General features: G+C 35.7%; 1 pseudogene; it reads right to left on the bottom strand.

Moving 5' to 3' along the window:
* Nucleotides 1–3,130: 3,130 nt before the first annotated feature.
* On the bottom strand, nucleotides 3,131–3,853 carry LOC124821568 (protein TRANSPARENT TESTA GLABRA 1 pseudogene; annotated as a pseudogene).
* Between the last annotated feature and the right edge of the window lie 8,636 nt (nucleotides 3,854–12,489).

Raw genomic sequence — 12,489 nt, 5'->3', positions numbered from 1 at the left:
ACTTGGTCTTACCAAGTTTATTACTTGAACGATTCGGTCATACTTGCCGATTGTAAAACAAGTTTGTGACATCATATTTTGGTGATCATAAATTTGTCCATCAGCAGCTAGATACGGTGAACCCGTAAACGGTGAAGTTCGCCTCCGCGCTCAACCTTGAACCCATGGTCAATGTCGAAGGCGTTGTTTTAATTCCCGCCGCTCTCAGCCGCTCCCATCAAAGGCGTTACGGAGCAGGTTTGTGTAGTTATAAGGGTATGTAAAGTTTGTAAGTTAGGTTGGTTCCTCTCCTATTCAATGTTGTCTGTAGTGGCAGGTGTGCAAACCATGTGAAGAACATAGTAAAAAAAGAAGAAGAAGAAAGAAACGACACTATTCAATTATCCTGCCCTCTTTCTTTTCTTGTTTTACGGAGTAAGAATATGAAAAAATCTAATATTTAGACACCAAACTAATAAGGTATAAAGACTTACATAGAAAAACACAAGCCTTTTGTCATTATTATTCAACATTTTTTTGTAAGAAAAGTAAAACAATAACAGCGTGTATTTTCAATCACCTCATCACAATTGAAATCGTCACTACAAATAATGCTTCTTTATCTGTCAACCCAAGTATGCTAAAGCAGCCCCCACATCAAATAGCTTTCACACATAACTAATTTTCTTTGTAAGCACACGGTCCTACCATTTTTCTTAGTTTTCAAAAGTATCCATTACCTTATGGCCTAACATCCTTGGTTTATCCTGTAATCAAACTAAACTCATTCTCCATGGCTTAAGCTATGGTTATTTCCATGCATTCCATCTATCAAATTACATTCAGCCACTCCATATTAATTTTTAAACTTTTCCTATCTAGAAACATCATTAACCAAGTCTCCTACCATACACCCACTTTCAAGAATTTATTCAATTTCTTAATGGTTGTAATACCCATACTTTTTACTGCTGGAACAAACAACTACAAACTTAAAACAACCCCTAAAACTATGAACCATGATCTCATATTTCTAAGAAATTTTTTTAAAGACTTAGGCCACTTAAATTACCAAAATTTTGCATCATAAAAGTTTATGACGAGACATGGCTTCTTTCTTTAATTGAAAGAAAAAACAGAAAACAATATTTCCATAAGATCTGCTAAAATTCTTTCATTGACATTTTAAAGTTTCCTGCATTACACCAGTGAAACAACTAATGTGCATGCAGTATCTGAGTTCAACACCTTTTTAATGTTTCTTTGGGAGGACAGAAGTAAAATGCAGAGAGCATTATGTACATATTTAATGACTTGGTGGAAACTATGCATTTTTCAAACTCCATGACGCCAATGAAATAATAAATAATAACAATTATTTAATTAAAAGAAGGATTGTTGTCCGTAGGTAGAAATGTAGCATGAAATTGTGAAAAAGCACTATGTGAAGGAGTGAAGAGTGCAAAAGTTCTGATCAAGGCCTATTATAAGGGAGTCGAAGAGAAGGCCTACAAGGTGAGTTAACTTTCTGTTGGACACTCAAAAAAACCTATTTTTGGAAGCTGGAAAAATATAAGTGATTCTTTTCTAAGATGCCAAACTTGATTGATTACATTGTTAGTCTTGAACCTATTTGTTAGAAGGGCTGAAATTTGCAATAGGTTGTTATGTGCTCTGTTAATATGTTCCTTAATGTGATCAAATTTTCATTTACAAATTTCCAAATCGGTATTATCTAGTTCTGATTAAACATTAAACATTAGGAGAATAGTTGTGAAATGAAAATAAGAATAGTTGGTGTCTAGTCAAAGGCTAACAAGTCACTAAATTTACATTTGCATAAGTAGTACTACTGCAATTCAAAACTCAGTTGTAATCTCCCTCCTCTCTCTATCAATTGCAGTGTCAAATTTTTTGCTTGAGTTCTCTACCATACTATTTTTTCTTTCTGAAGATGAAACTTCTTCAAGACACCTTTTTCTCATTTTTCGTCATTTCCACTGTCATCGTGAATTCCCTTTTCCTTGCGATCTGAAAGCACGAGAGAAACCTTCGTTCAACCTCAATTTCCTCTTTCTTCAACCTCAATCACACAATCTGCACAAAAAACCCTAGAATCCCAAATCAGGAAACTCCTAATATGTAAAAACCCAAATTGCAGCATCACTCCATCATGTGAGGAATGTGAATATCCTTTGCCCCATGTCTTCGAACCAACCACGCTGTTGAACAAACCATGATGTTGAACAAACCATGAACTCAATCTCAACACAAATTGAAAGCAGATTGTTGAACCCCAAATCGCTCCAATTCTACAATTGATTTTATTCTAAAGGTACTTTCACGTCTTTAATCCCTAAATTTCACGCCCTAATTTTAACGCTCTGTTTTACATTTTCCACATCATTTTAATCCTAAATGTAATTAACACCTCAAATTACGTGTTAGTGCCACATCAATAATAAGTGAAGAAGTCATCAACTTTTTGCCCACTGGGCAACTCTGCCATTAACCTTTTTAACGCCTAAGCAAAAAGGACTAACGTAAACCGCTTTTGCAAAAGATAGGATGTTAGTGAACTTCTAAAAAAAAGGAGGACAACTTTGAACAAACCCTACAAACCGATGGACCAAAATAGGTATTAAACCAAGGAAAAACAAAAGAAAGAGATGGTGAGAATGAAATACCTTTAATGTTAGATTTTAATTTTTGGAATTTTCTTAATTTAATTTTAATGGATGCTAATTAATATATAATGAATAAATATTTCTGTGTTCACTATTTTTTTTAACTGTGGATAATTACTTTAAAATGCGAGCAAAAAATAAAAAAAATAACATCTCTTCACTATTTTTATTATTTCTTAGGCTTAATAACACTATTGGTCCCAATTTTTGTCAGTTTTGTTCGAAATGATCCTAATATTTTAAAAATGTTCATTGTAGTCTTAAAGATCAATTTGTGTTCAATTTAGTCCTTTTTTCGAACATCGTTTTAATTGTTAACAGCCAAATGTCCAACGGTGCAATCAGTGAATGAGATGTAATTTATTGGCTAACACGGACACTTTAAGGCATAATGAGGTTAATTTATGTTTTTTTTAAATGTACTTTTGATATTTAATGAAACTCATCACTCGCCCTCTCTCCCTTCAAGAGCCTATAAGAGCCTGAGTATCATCCTCAACAGAACAAATATGTGTGGAGCTATGAGAAGCCCAAGTAATGTCATTCACACTCCCATGATGCCTCTCTAATTCCGCCACAAGAGTAGTGGGGGATCTAATATCCAATATCACAACTTTATTACTATTCATCAAAATGGTAGCCATGTACCTGAGATCATGCTTGTTCCAAGCCAAATGAAGCAAAGGGGTATCAGGGTAGGGGCTTTCATAGATAATGGTGGAGTGTTCTTTGTTACACAAATCGAAGATTTGTACGGAGTCGTCAGCGGACACAGAGGCGAAGACTCTTGGCTCGCCCCAGGCAAAGTTGTAGACCTCCTTATCGTGGGCGATGAGCTACATCTTGATGATGGTGTGCTTAATGTCCCAGATGGTGCAGGTGGTGTCAATGCTGGAGGTGTCGATGCGGTTGTGATCGATGTCGTTCTAGTGGAAGGAGGTGAGGGGCACACAAAACTCGTTGATCTTGCTGTTTTTGAAGAGGGATAGGGGCTCGACGGAGAGTGAGAGGTTTTTTGGGTGGAAGGAGAGGATGTGGACACGGTTGGTGTATTCTTCAATGAAGCTTCCAAGGGAAAAATGGTGGGCGTGGGAGGATGAGAAAGCCATTGCGTAAATTGGGTATGGTGATTCATTGGTGACGGAGTTCTCCGATCGCAAGAGAGAATCTTGGGTGGAATTGTCCATTTTCTTTGGAAGGGAATTCGATGTGGGATTAATGATACTGTTTGATGTTTTTAATGATTGGGATGTAAGGTTTGTGGTGTTTGGTTTTTTATGGTGTCGGAGGAAGGTGAACTGAAATGTTAGATGAGAGTGGAGCGGAAGAGACCGAAGGATTGGGGTTTGGTGAGTACAGGGGAGAGAGGGAGAGTGATGGGTTTCATTAAATATCAGAAATACATTTCCAAAAAAACATAAATCCACATAACTATGCCTTAAAGTGTCCACATCAGCCAATAAATTACATCTCATTAACTGATTACACTACTGGACATTTGGTCGTTAACAATTCAAATAGCGTTTGCAAAAATGACTAAATTGAACACAAATTACGATCTTTAAGACTACATTGAACATTTTAAAAAAATTAGAACCATTTCGAACAAAGCTGACCAAAATTGGGACCAACAATGGTATTAAGCCTAGTTTTTATAATAAAATTATAATTATAAAAATAAATATAATAAGCATGGGTTTATCACATGGTATTCATGTTTTTACTTGTTTATAAAGAAAAATTCATAAAATTTTATTATTGCCATTTTATTTTATTGGGATCTTGAACATGAATATGCGAACAAATAATAAGATTCTAGCGGTGTTATTAATAATCGGAATAAGATTCTTTGATGCTAAAAGAAAGGATGATTGTTAGGGGTATTTTTCTCTGTCTAATCACAATAAAAAGTGTTATTCCTTATATACCCATACTACCCGCCCTATTTCTCACCGCTTCACCGCTAAGGCAGTTAAGCCTTCTTTTTCTTCCTTCTTTCATAAACTATCCAACCCCTAACAATGATTCATTTCCAAAAGACACTTTAACGCTTAAGTCAGTGAGAGAATTTAGAATCTCCAAGTATGAGTAAGAGATCATTAAAATACCAATTGTATTTATAGGATCCACATGGGTCGTAGACCTATGTTATCATTGAAATAATACTTACTTTGGAGATATAATAACAGAGCAGTTAATAATAATATAATATAATGATATTTCATCATAAGTAATAATCATTATATCAAACTGTCGATATTAGTTATGATATGTGGATATTGTCTCAATAGACCAGATTTGGACCGTTCCAAAGTGGAGAGGCTTAATGGATCTTGTTGGGACTGCTCTTTAGTATGTTTATTGGGTCGGGTAGGAATATAAGTCCCTTGGTCTTAGTTGTTTAATTTGGTATCGGACCTTGGTTGACTTGTATAGTTTGCAAGTGGATTGACCATTTGACCGAGCTCATTTGAGGATTGGCCCTCCGGCCGAGCTTCGCTGGTAGATTGACCATTCAATCGAACTCCTGTGTGGATTGGCCTTTTGACTGAGCTTTGCAGGTAGATTGACCATTTGGTCAAACTCACATGTGGATTGCCCTTCGGTTGAGCTTCGTTTTGATGCTACTGACTTTAGGCGAGCTTCACTTTCATGTGGTTGACTTTAACCCAACTTCACTTTGATGTTGCCGACTTTAGGCGAGGTTTGCTTTGATACAGTCGACTTTAGGTGGGTTTCATTTCAATGCGTTGACTTTAGACGAACTTTGCTTTTGATGCAGCCGACTTTAAGAGGGTTTTGTTAAGTGGTGTCAGTTTGGGAAGGTATAGGCAAGCTGATGATTTTAACTTACTTCGATACTGGATTTCTTTATCGTTACTTCACTTCAAGCAATCATCGTCGCTTTTTGAGTCCCATTTGCGCTTGTCCTCGTATTTTTTTTCCACTAGTGCAAAAACAGCGTATAACATCACGCGTTCAACGTTCAACCACTGAATAGCCAACGTTAAAAATGACCGGTGACATTTTTGTAAATAAATGCAATTATTAGACGTCATTTAGAATTGTAATTCGACGCCAATTTGTTATATTGTATAAATTTTGTGAAAATGTTTGGCGCGAAGTTAAAAATGTATTTTCATATGACATCGAATTCCTTAAAATTAAACCTCAAAAGAATATAACATGTCGAATGCCCCAACGTTAGACGTTAAAAGGTTAGTGAATTCAATAAAAATTTGAGCGGGAGATTGAAAATTCATTCACTTTATCTTAGCGCGCGATACCCTTTTCTCTGCTCAAACTTTTTTGGAATGAAGGTTGACGATCTTCACATGTAATCATTCTTTCATTTATTATAAATGCATGTTAATTAACTACTTTAGGTATGATTTTCGTTTGTTTTGACCGATTATTTTTGTGTTCTTGTCTTTCATAGGCGTATTTTGCTTTCTCTCTCAATGGTGGCAACACTTTATTCTGACAAATCCACTTTTTGAAGGTTAGTTTTCGCTTTTATTTTGAAGAACTTATTTGTTGAACTTGTTTGTTATTTTTTTTTTGTTGAACTTGTTTGTTATTGTTGTTTGGTTGAACTTGTTTGTTGTTGTTATTTGATTCAAGTTGTTTTTGTTTGTTATTGTTGTTTTTTCTTGACACCTGATGACAAATTTATGAACACCGAAATACGACACCACAAACTTGTTGAACAATCGGCAAGTGTGACCGAATCGTTTCAAGTAATAAACTCGGTAAGACCAAGTATCGTTCTCCCAAAGGACTCACGGCCTAGTTTAGTTATGTGATTTGTTGATTATTTAAGACTTAAGAACGAAATAAGTGGAGTTTAATATGCAAAACAGAAAATAAACATGTATGCATGAATTTGATCAATGGCTAAAACAAAATACAAACACTTCAATGGAATATATGGATGAGTATGTTGTTGGGGTTGTCAATTTCATCTTATCCACTCTCATATACTTTAGGAATTCAACATTCTTTTCATCAATTGTTAATGCCACTCTCTAAATCACCTTGACAAGAAGGCCTAGAGTTCATACAATTCCTAGAATTCCTAGTAATTAGTTCTTAAGTGCAGGAGCTTAACGGCAACCAATATACTATTGGGAAAAATTCCCTGGATCTAGATTTCCCCGTACGTTTTCGTATCGACAAAATCAATAATCATGCATTGAATGAGTTAAACAAAGCAAGCATTGAGCAAAGAGGAAAAACCCTAACTAATGATGAAAGAAAGCATAGGTCTTAAATATAAGATGTAAAAACAAATTCCATATATGAGAGTTTCACAAGACTACATTGATTCCCCAACAACAATACAAGGTTTAGTTCACCATATTCATGGTGAAACTAGATGAATAATAATGGAAGAATGAAAGATAAAACCCTAGAAAGGTGAAGAGGTAGCCTGAGCATCCAAGATCCTCCTTCAAACGGGTGGAAGAGAAAGTGTTTGCTTCGTTTCTGCCAAAGATACAAACCCTAAGACGTCCTAAAGCTTATATATTATTCTAAAATTATAGAAAATTTAGGCCCAAGCCCATAAGTGTGCCGCTCAGCGGTAAAGTGCCGCTCAGCGGTAAGTGCGTGAGTTGGTTTCTTCCCCTCAGCGGCCATTTTGCCCCTCAGCGGATCCACCGTGATCTCTTGAGTGTCGCTCAGCGGTAAACTGCCGCTGAGCGGCGATTGCGGCTTCTTCTTTTGCACTTTTTGATGTCTTTTCTGATTCCATCTCTCTCCTTCTTCACTTCTTTCACCAAATTCACCTTAAAACCTGCACAAAAACACTGAAATCAAGCATAAACCTGTCCAGCTCTCTTATTTCTGAAAATATGAACAAAAGCATGATTTCAAGCTAGTTTCTAAGTGTTAAAGGTTGCTTTTAGTATCAATTTTAAGCATGAAAATAACAATTTTTCAACTGTTATCAACACCACACTACATGTTCATAGTTCATGCTTTATAAAATACCAAAAACTAAAAAAAATTAGCTTTTCAGGTCTCGAAGATAACAATTAATTAAAAAAAACCAAAAAAAATTGATTAACAACGAATATTGACAAATTTTGGCATAACTTTCCTTTACGTCAAATTGTTTTATGTTCAACGTCAATTTAACGTCTCCCGATATGACGTCGACCTCGAATTCAACGTGAAAGGCCAAAAAACACCAACATTATACGGTGTTTTTGTACTAGTGGTCTTTCCTTTCCAATTTGCCTTCTCTCAAAAGAAGTGAAGGTACTTGAGCTGAAGGTCAAGTGGGACATCCTAGCCGACTTTTGTACTAAGGTCAATCGATAGCTAACGAACAAAGACCTAAAGTTAGTACAAGGTTTTAATCATGTTGTTCAGCTGACCTCTAAACTTCCAACAACCAAGGGACGAGAAGGTGGCCTTGAGCAAAGGTCAAGATGAGTGTCACTGATCCGCCTAAAAAAAGGTTTGCCAATTTTGAGGCTAATGTTGCTTGTCTAGGTCGAGGAGAGCGCTAATTTTATGCCTAGCAGGTTGACGATCTATGCTGAGAGTTTTGAGATGGTAAAGAGGTGGGTCACTTTTTTTAGACTCGATTTGGACTTTGGTAGTGGACAACTTGTGTATTTTGGTGTTTGAAAATTGAGTTATTCTTGCTTCTATACTCAGGTATCATCATGCAGAATTATTTTTTGTTTTTGTACTCTAGTCGAGTTATCCATATATTGGAATGTCGAGTTGTTCCTGTACTCAATCATTGAAAATGCTGAATTACTTTTTGTGCTCGGGCACTAGGATGTTGAGTGATAGAGGACTATCTCCTGAAACATATATGTTGATGGGGGGAGCAATATGAGTGTTAAACGTATTCCATGATGTGTTTGTTTTTTATGATGACAACACATTGATTATAACAACACATATATGTTTTCATGACACAACAGAAATGTGTTTTTGTGATTGATACATATGTTGGTATATAAATGCTTTGTTATAGTTTGATTGGTCTGCATATTACTGTGATCATAATTGTGTTTATATCTTCTGTATGCATACTAAATGTTTTTGTATGATAAAACCACAAGCACAAAGCAACTCTGTATGAAATAATCGATTACAGTGATATTGTGATCAATTAAGTTCATCAGATAGTTTATGTTTTAAATTGTGGCAAAACAACAAGTTTTAACCGATTACATTAAGTGTAAAGTCGATTAAAACTCGTGTCTTTGCATATATCTTTTTGAAATATGTTGTGATGAGTTTTGAAGAGAAAATGTTTTCAAAATGCCTAAGTGTTGTGCTTAATCGAATACACTATTCATGTGATCAATTAAGTTTATTATTATTTGAAATTGTTTTCATGCTAAGTCATAACAGTGTTAACGGTCATATTTTGAAATATGTTGACTAGCATTGATTGGAAATTGATTACATTAAATGTGCATTCAATTAGAACTGTTTGAATTGTAATTTTGTTACATTTGTTATTAATGTAACTGATTACATTACTAGCGTAATCGATTAGTTTGCGTCTGATATGAGAAAACTATAAATTTACGCACTACACACTGTTCTAAAGACTTTTGATCATTTCTATACTTTCATATATGATATTTTTGAATTGAGAAAAGAGATACAGGTGTGATAAGACGTTCTAAGAAACAAGATATACAGAAGTTGATAATCTTGAAGGTTTCTTGAAGAACAAATTCTAGTTTTCACTGTTAATCAACTACTGCACTAATGAGGTGTACTCTTGAGTGATCAGACTTCGTGTTTAGCAATCTTGAATTGTGTTGTTCGTTGTGCGTGCGACCAAGAAGAAGAACGAGGAGTTCTTTAGACTTTGAGAGGTGTCTCAAAGGGTGACCGTAGGAGAGGATTGTTCTTGCTGCAGTGTTTTGTTTATTACTATATTATATTAGTGAGTTAGAGAGGTGGTTACACTTGAGAAGTGATCTTTGTACAGGCCTTGTTGTAAAAACTCAGATCTTTATAGTGCAATTGGCTTTCAATCTAAGGTTGATTAAAAGGACACTGGATGTAAGTATTGAGGTCGAACTAGTATAAACCCTCTGCTTGTATTTATTTCCCTATCTCTTTTACTTTCATTGCATGTGCTTAATTGCTTGAGTTTCAAGATAGATTAAAGATCATTCTAAATTTTTGAAAAGATTTAAGAAGCAATTATTTTTATTGATCACCATTTCAACCCCCCTCTTGGTAAGAGAAACAAGTCAATTCTTTTCTTATAATATATGAGAAGAATTTAAAGAAGAACATTTGTAATTCAAAGGATCTATGACAAGGTCAAAGATCAAAACATGTCTCTTTAAATCTTATAGTGTTCCATGAAGAAAGGAATTTAAAGAACATGAAGATCATGAGCACAATTGAAAAGTAATTTAGGAAATTAAACAAATTGTAATTTTATTTTAATTGTAATCAATCTTAGGTACCTTAAACATTTGTACTTATACGTAAGGGCACCAAATACATATGTAGACACTTTTGAGTCATAATATATGCATTTTCATTTTTTAGAGAGGATTCTCTTGGTTCTTGGATTAGAACTTTGATTCTTCTCAAAGATTAACATCTTTGTGGCGAATATTCACTTGACTTAGCAATCTGCTAGATTGTGGCGTTTCCATCTCTATGTTATTCCACATTATTCTCTGATTTATTTTTGTTGTGCCCCTTTAGGATTCAAATTCAGAAAAGATTCTACTATTTCCTCGACAAGATCGTATTATCAAGTTATTGTTGTACTCAAACACTATAACATCGAACTTCTCTTGTAATCGTGTATTGGGATGTTGAGCTTCTTTTGTACTTGGTCTAATGCTTTGATTATTTACTTTTACTTGAATAACTCGGTGTTTCTTTTCTATTTTTCTAGTAACTTGACACCTTGTCTTACTTGTAGGGATTTTAGTTGGTTACTTGGTGAAGTAGCTCGGCTTTCTTAGTGAAGTAGTATGATGCCTCGCTATAGGTCTCTTTTACAGAAGTTACTTGGTGAAGTAACTTAGTTTACTTGTTGAAGTAACTCTATTTATTTGTTGAAGTAACTTTTTTTACTTGTTGAAGTAACCTCGATGTCTCGCCTAGAGGGTGTGTGGTAAAAGTTAATAGGTGAAGTAGCTCGGTCTAGTTGTTGAAGTAACCTGGTGTCTCGCTTGGAAGGCTTCTAGTGCCTCACATGAAGGGCCTTTTGTGCCTCACATGAAGGGCTTTTGTTATTGCTTAAGTAACTCGGGTGTCACCTCCATGGTCTTTTCTCATTGCCATCTTTGTGGTCTTTTTCTATTGCCACCTTCATGGTCTTTTCTTGTTACCACCTCCGTGGACTTTTCTTATTGCCACCTCCGTGGACTTTTCTTGTTGCCACCTTCATGGACTTTTATCGTTGCCATCTCCGTGGTCTTTTTTCATTGTCACTTTCGTGATCTTTTCTAGTGTTACTCTCCAGTAACTCGGGTGCCTCATTTGAGGGCTTATGGTGCCACGTTCATGGGCTTTATATGTGTTTCGAGTAGGCTTTCTAGTAATGGATGTTTGTCCTTGTTTGCTCACAATAGAAGCCTAAAGAAGGAAACCCCATTGCACTTGTTGTCTTTCTTGCTCTTCCAAGTCTTTTCATCTTTCAAATTTTGTTTTACCTTCCTTTCTTTATGGTTATTTTTTCATAGTTATGCGACGTATGGTCGTAGTTTTAGTACCACTGGTGATGGACGAGCCTCCAAGGAGATGACGAATCTGCGTGTCGCGAGCTCCTTCGAAGCTTCCTCCAGAGATGAACGCAGCGGAAAGTAAACGAAGCTCTAGATTGAGAGCAGACTCAATGGAAACCGAGAGAATCGAAATTGATTGCAGAAAACTCTAAAATCATGAACGAACCCTAGAAAAGGGGGGAAAGCTCAAAATGAACCGATTAATCGGTTCAAACTCAAGATTGAACGGTGGACAAGGTTCAGAATGGATCAAGAGTGATTTTAATCGAATAAAATCAGAGAAAATGATGAAAGAAGAAGGAAAACCTAGGGGAGGCCATAGAACGAAGCACTGTTCAGTGAAGATGATGTACTGTGAACGAAAATGGATGAAACAAGGAAGAAGTGGTGGGAGAAAATGTAGATCTGTGAAGAAGATAACCTGATTTGGAGTGTGGAGATGTGAGAAACTAAAATAGAGAGAAATGAGAGTGAGGCTCTCTGATATGAGAAAATGAAGTGCTCTTGAATGCGCGAGAGAGAAAAATGATGAGGCAATGTGAATGTTGATGCGTGCGCAAGGATGTGTCAGTGAAGGAATGGCTGACGTGTATGAAAGCAGCATCGTGGAAGTGAGAGAAATAAGCTGGAGCACGGTAGAATTCAAGGAAAATGAGAATGGAGGCAGTGTGCAAGAAAGGTGGCTAGAGGGAGTCTTTGGACTCTCTAGCATGTGACTTTCAAGAGAGAATAATTTCTGATTTCAGAAAATTGAATTCTCATTAAGCTCAAAAGTGCCAATACAAGAGAGGAGTTGGGTATTTATAGTAACCCATGCTCCTTAAGAGCTAAGCTATGAAAGATAAAAATACAAAAGGAGGACTACGTCAAGCAGGATTGCATCATAGTCATCTTTCAAATTTTGTTTTACCTTCCTTTCTTTATGGTTATTTTTTCATAGTTATGCGACGTGTGGTCGTAGTTTTAGTACCACTGGTTAGCAATCATTGTTAGCATAAAGGAGCATCAACGAATAACCAAATAAATAAAATATCCCAAGTAAAGGTTTTTGGGAATAAAATGTTTGTTATTATCTCTTAGGC

Source organism: Vigna umbellata, chromosome 3 (assembly GCF_029865625.1).
Source record: "Vigna umbellata cultivar VRB3 chromosome 3, Vumbellata_1.0, whole genome shotgun sequence".
Lineage (NCBI taxonomy): Eukaryota > Viridiplantae > Streptophyta > Magnoliopsida > Fabales > Fabaceae > Vigna > Vigna umbellata.
The sequence above is the reverse complement of the archived record's forward strand: the minus strand, read 5'-3'. Positions and strand labels throughout refer to the sequence as shown.